This window comes from Ursus americanus, chromosome 5, assembly GCF_024610735.1.
Source record: "Ursus americanus isolate L20-20 chromosome 5, mUrsAme1.1.p, whole genome shotgun sequence".
NCBI classification, from domain to species: Eukaryota; Metazoa; Chordata; class Mammalia; order Carnivora; family Ursidae; genus Ursus; species Ursus americanus.
The window spans coordinates 50,476,909-50,483,935 of record NC_142131.1 but is presented as its reverse complement, the minus strand read 5'-3'; positions in this window follow the sequence as shown (position 1 = coordinate 50,483,935).

Below are 7,027 nucleotides of genomic sequence, written 5' to 3'. Positions count from 1 at the left end.
GACTCTGCCGTTTTAGAAGTAGTGCTTTTTAAGGAAGGGGGAAGGGCGGAAAGACAGTATCAGAGCCTCTTCTCCGGAGCTGAGAGTAAAAAGGGAAAAGAAAAAACACTGTTCCAGTAAACTTGAGGGTTGTGACACTACTTCTAGTTTACATGAAATTTTTTTTTTTAGAGCAGCATAGAGAGATGCGGGGGAGGGGCAGTGAATCCTAAGCAGACTCCCTGCTAAGCTCAGAGCCTGCCCTCGGGGGACTCCATCCCAGGACCCTGAGATCACGACCTGAGCTGAAATCGAGTCCGATGCTTAACTGAACCACCCAGGCACCCCTGAATTTTTAAAAATATATATAAAATATAACTTACATCCCATAAATTCACCCGTTTATACAATTCAATGATTTTTAATATATTCACAGTTGTGCAACCATCATCACAATCAATTTTAGAACATTTTCATCACTCCAAAAAGAAACCCCATACTCATTAGCAGCCACTTCCCATCCCTGTACCCCATCCCTGTCCCAGCCTCAGGCAACCACTAATCCACTCTATCTCTATAGTTTTGCTTCTTCTGGACTGTTCACATAAGTAGAATCATACAAAATGTGGTCATTAGTGATCTGCCTCTTTCATTTAGTGTAATGTTTGTAAGTTTCATGGATGTTAAAGGCTGTGTTGGTACTTCCCTTCTTCAGCTAATGTACAGTATGCCTTTATATAGATATAATACATTTTATTTATCAGTTCATCAATTGATGAACATTTAGGTTATTTCCACTCCTTGGCTATTACAGATAATCCTTACATGAACATTTGTGTGTGAGTTTTTATGTAGACCTATGTTCTTATTTCTCTTAGGTAGATACCTTAGAATCTGTACCCAGCTGAATTTCTGGGTCACATGGTAGCTCTTTGTTTACCATTTTGAGGAGCTGCCAAACCGTTTGCCGAAGTGCCTGCACAATTTTACATTCCCACCAGCAATGCATGTTTCAATCTCCACATACTTGCCCAGCATTTGTTACTGTGTCTTTTTTATTAATGGCCACCGAATGAGAGGGAAGTGGTATCTCATGGGGGTTTTGATTTTCTTGTCACTAATGACTAATGGTGTCGACTGAGCATTTTTTCTTTTCTTTTCTTTTTTCTTTTCTTTCCCTTCCTTTTCTTTCTTTCTTTCTCTTTCTTTCTTTCTTTCTTTCTTTCTCTTTCTTTCTTTCTTTCTTTCTTTCTTTCTTTCTTTCTTTCTTTCTCTTCCTTCCTTCCTTTTTCTTTCCTTCTTTCTTTCTTTCTTTCTTTTCTTTCTTTCTTTCTTTCTTTCTTCCTTCCTTCCTTCCTTCCTTCCTTCCTTCCTTCCTTCCTTCCTTCCTTCCTTCCTTCCTTCTTTCTTTCTTTCTTTCTTTCTTTCTTTCTTTCTTTCTTTCTTTCTTTCTTTCTTTCTTTCTTTCTTTCTTTCTTTCTTTCTTTCTTTCTAGATTTTATTTATTTATTTGACAGAGAGACAGCCAGCAAGAGAGGGAACACAAGCAGGGGGAGTGGGAGAGGAAGAAGCAGGCTCCCAGGGGAGGAGCCTGATGTGGGGCTCGATCCCAGAACGCCAGGATCACGCCCTGAGCAGAAGGCAGATGCTTAACGACTGTGCCACCCAGGAGCCCCTGAGCATTTTTTTTCTTGTGCTTATTGGCCATTTGTGTATCTTCTTTAGAGACATGTCTATTTAAATCCTTTTTCCAGGGCTCCTGAACGGTGCAGTTGGTTAAGCGTCTGACTCTTGGTTTCAGCTCAGGTTGTGATCTCAGGGTCTTGAGATCAAGCCCCATGTCAGGCTCCATGCTCAGTAAGGAGTCTGCTTGAGATTTTCTCTCCCTTTCCTTCTACCTCTCCTGCTCATGCTCTCTCTCTCTCCAAAATAAATAAATAAATCTTTAAAAAAAAGTTTAAAAAAATCTTTTCCCATTTAAAAATTAGGCTGTTTGTCTATCATTGAGTTGTAAGGGTTCTTTACATAATCTGGATGTCCCTTGTCAGATATACATGATTTACCAATATTTTCTTCCATTCCAAGGGTTGGTTTTTCAATTTCTTAAAAGTATCCTTTGAGATAACTCAAAGCATTTTAAATAAATCCTTTTTAATAATCATTTTAAAATTTGATGAAGTTCTGTTTGTTTATTTTCTTGATTGCTTGTGCTTTAGGTGCCATTTGTAAGAAACTGTTGTCTATTCTAATGTCACAAAGATCTACACTTATGTTTTCTTTTAAGAATTTTATAGTTGTAGCTCTTACATTTAAGTCTATGATCCATTTTGAGTTAATTTTGTGTATCATGTAAAGGAGGGATCCAACTTCATTCTTTTGCATGTGGATATCCAGTTTTTCTAGCATTATTTGTTGAAAAGACTAGTCTTTCCTCATTAGTTCATATACTTTTAAAAATTATAGCTAAATATTAGAAAAATCAGCTAAAAAACCTATCTGTACATAGTACACCTGATAAGAAAAATTGATTTTATAGATTTTTTTCCTCCCTAGTACATTGTTTGACTTTGGACCAAACAGTTTTCATGCATTGATCCACTTGTTTTATTCATTTATCAATCATCTGTTGAATGTCTATTGGGCAACACTAGGCACCCAGTGAGGAATTTGATAGTGGGTGGATTTAACCTGAAGCTACCTCCTCTTGTGGTAGAGAGAATGACACAGGGAGGTATGAGAGAAAGGACAAGGACAGTGGATGGTTGTTTTAATAGATTCTTATATCTCCTGTTACTATTCCTCTCCAACGTGCCCATATTTCTTAATACATCAGGGTCTTCAAATATGCTGTTCCACTCTATCTGAAAGGCTTTTTCCTTTTCACCTTTTCTGGTTAGCAATTACTAACTTCAGCTCTAAAAGGAACCATCACTTCCTCAGGGAAGATTTTCTGACTCCCCAGGTCAGTTGCTCTTGCTCAACCTACGCACAGGGCCCTCTGCTTCAAATGTGTAGTACTTCCCATACTGGTAATGAAATAATTACTGGGGTAATTAGTTGCTTAATGTAAATCTCCTCTATTGTTGTGATAGCTTATTTAGGGTGGGTACCGTGTCCACTTTTTCATGCTCACTGTTACACAGAACTCGAGAGAGCAAGCTCCAGAGTCAACAGACAGACGTGGTGAGAAGCCCAGCTGTAGTTAAACACTATGAATCTTTATTTTCCCCACCTATAAAATGGGGATAATAATGGCACTGACCTCACAGGGGCTTTGGGAGAATTAATGAATAGCTCATGAAGCCCCCAGCACCGTGCTTGGCACATGGCAGTCAGGTGCTTGGAATCTATTGAATCAATGACTACATCAGCCCTGTGGGGCAACCTGCCATACCCAATGGGCCCAGGTGGGAAATGTGCAGTTCCCATGGAGACTGGGGAGAGAAGGCTGAATGACTGAGTGGCACAATGACTCCTTAGTAATATTCTGGAGTAACGTACATTCCCTCAGTGTCCTGGGTAGAGGTCAAATCACTTTGATAAAAAGGGTATGATGTCTTTCAGAGGCATTATCTGTAGAGCCATTAAAAACAATTAGACAAACTATATTTTTGTATTTCCACAGAACACCAAGCAACCAATGTGGCTAATTTAACGAAAGATTTTTTTGTGCCGACATTATTGTAGCTTAGTGTTCAACACATTGCTTAGGAAGGAAGGCTCTGGAGTCCAATTGCCTGGGTAACCCACTCCAGTTCCTCCACTAGCATTTAGGCAAGTTATACAACCCCACTGAGCCTCAGTTACCTTATCTGTAAAATGGAATCATTAATCATATCTTGATTGTCAGGTTGTTGAGAGGATTCAGTAGGACGGTGTCCTTAGCTCAGTGCCTGGCACATCCCACAGGATCACAGAACTTGAGTTCCTTCCAGTTGTTAGTGCTGGAAAGGCTCTGGTTTCTGGTTATGAGAGATCTAAATCCCAAAGTATTAGTTTCATTAAACTCTTGACAATCTTCCAAGGAGAATGAGAAACAAACAGCATATAAAACACCCATTTAGTGCTATTTTATTGTAAGCTACAGTTAATCGGATTGCCAAATTTTCCATTCATTCCCAAGAAGTCATAATTAAGAAAACAAATACTGTGTGTGTGTGTGTGTGTGTGTGTGTGTGTGTGTGTGTGTGTATTATTTGGGGGTGGTTAAATTCAGCCAATTTATTTTTGTCTGAGTTTACAGAACACGAAACAAGTCAATCTCTGGAGGATTTCAATTGTTCCAGATTAAGGTAAAAAGTCAGTTTCCATTTATACTATTTCTGATCCTCAGAGAAACTTCTTGGGCCTTAGGCCTTCCATAGTCATTTTTCTTTCTATTCCAGAAAGACGCTAAGAGTTCTGCCTGCTGTCCTCCTCTCTCCTTCTTTCCTTCTCTTCCCCCTTTTTCTTCCTTCTCTCACTTCCCATTAAGTGACAGCATTAACTCTCAATGTCAAATGGGGACAACCGAAATGACATCGACTTCACAGGGCTGTCTGGAGAATTCAGTGAGACATGTGGGTTCCTCAGGGCAGCATGTAAAAACCTCTCTACATGTGACTTAGGATTCTTACTACTCTTTGGAAAAAAGCAAGTTACCTATCTCATGCCTTTCCTCTTGATTTTTCTGATTTTGGTTTTCAGACTCCATATCTTGGGAACAACTTGCCTGTATTTCTTTCCCTAGGTCTTTTCATCGAGGGGGGACTGGCAGCTTTCAGTAATGGCAGCGAATTGCTAATAAGTGATTTGTGTATGAACTCCAGGCATCAGGCCAGCATCTCGGATGGGAATTGGTGCCCAGCTGGGATGTGCTCATGGCATTGGTTAGTGCCTGCAGGAGGCCTGGCTGCCACTGTCATGTTAGAACCATCCCAAGGGTGCTGCGGCAATGGCCTTCACCGAGCCCACAGACAGGAAAGGCAGGCTCAAAAAGATGTGTTTCCATAGGGACAGGTCAATACCCACAGGGTCAACTGCGAGTGCCTGCAGCTGTGTGCACCACATTAACTAGCAGCACGTGGTTCTCTGAGGTTCGATGTTCTATGTTAATGCGCACAGAGGGGCCAAATTCAATTCCTCATCGGCCAGTTGTGTGGCCTACTGGAGGGGTTCCTTGCAGTCTGCCCCTCTGACCCTAAGGACCAGGGTAATAGGAAGAGTAGGAAAGATGCTGGTGTTCCCTTTTCTGACACCAGCCCTGAGCCTCACCAGGGAGGACAGTGGCCCTTAAATTACAGAGAGCCTATGAATTGTCTTCTTAGATACAGATTTCTAAGTCCCCCCGCCCCAACTCGGACTCAGTACATCTGAGGGGAGACCAAGAAACTACATCTTGGAGAAGGCCCTCAGGTTTAGCACTTCTGTGACCTTTTCCTTGCTTCTGGTCTGGTTGGCCTCTGTTCAGCAGTGTGGAGGCTGTCGGAAGGCAGGACCTTGTCTATACTGCTGACTGCTGTATCCTGGCGGCCTGCCTTCCAGGAAAGGGGTGAACTCAGTCCAGCACCTCTCAAGCTTCAATATGCACACCAGTCACACGAGCTTGTTACGATGTCTGCTCGGTCTGGAGCCGGGTCCAACAGTCTGCAGATCTAACCATCTCCAGGCCAGCACTGGAGCTTGCCTCTTTAAGCAGGCAGGGTGGAGTCTCTGAGTGCAACTGGGATCAGAGCACCTGAATTTGAATCCTGGTTCCACCCTTTGCTAGTGGGGAGACCTAGGGTGTTCTCTTCTCCTACAAAACAGGGCCAATGAGAGGACCTTTTTCAGAGGGTCCTTTTGGGGCACCTAGGAGGTCATACATGGGAAGCATTTGGCCCACTTTATGGTGAGTGCTCAATTAAGATGAACTCTTCTTATAATTGTGATGAGTAATACCAAGAAGTTAAATCTCAGATCACAGTTCAAGAAACTGGCATTGTTTCTTATGCCAGAAAACTGGCAATTCATTTGGCCTTATGGTCAACGGACAGAGTCCAGCATGACACTGCATGTATTCACATCCCGGCTCCACCACTTATTAGTTGTATGACCTTGGGAAAGCTTCTTAACCTCTCTGAGCCACAGTTTGCTCATCTGTGAAATGGACATAATAGTGGACATTATAAAAATAATTTATTTTTATTTAAATTTTTTTTAAAGTTTTATTTATTTATTTGAGAGAGAGAGGGAGAGAGAGCATGTGCACAGAAGTAGGGGACAGACAATGGGAGAGGAAGAGAGAGAATCTCAAACAGACTCTGCACAGAGCCCCAGGCAGGGCTCAATCTCACAACCCTGCAATCATGACCTGAGCTGAAACCAAGAGTCATTCGCTTAACTGACTGGACCACCGAGAAGCCCCCAAACGCTGTATCTTTACACAATAACGCCACATTCTCTCCTTCCCCCAATGCCTGGCAACCACCATTCTACTTTCTGTCTCTATGACTGTGTACCTCCTAGAAATGGAATCATAGAGCATTTGTCTTCTGGTGACTGACAGATATCACTCAGCGTAATGTCCTCAAGTTTCATCTATGTTGTAGCCTGTGTCAGAATGTCTTTCCTTTTTAAGGCTGAGTACTATTTATTGTATGCGTACACCACATCTTGTGTTTCCATTCATATGTGGATGGACATTTGAGTGGCTTCTCCCTTTGGGTCACTGTGTGTAATGCTTCTGTGGTTGTGGGTGTGCAAAAATCTCTTCAAGATGCTATTACTTCTGTGGTCATAGAGTTGTAGCTGTTCTTACACCTTTTAGCCCTAGCCACAAATATTTCTCCTTATACTGTCACACCCCATAGTAAGGAGAAAGCCAAGAGACACATAAACAACAGAAACTTCTTTCATTTATTTATCCATGCTCTTATCTAGTCACGAATTCCCAGTACTTTTTCAATCATCGGCCAGGTGCAAGGCATTAGGCTAGGTGCTGTTGGACTTCGACAAGGACCAATATTCCATTTGGCTGTCGTGTGTAGAAAAGTTACAGTGGCTTTTATTTTTTCTCAAAAGGTTACCT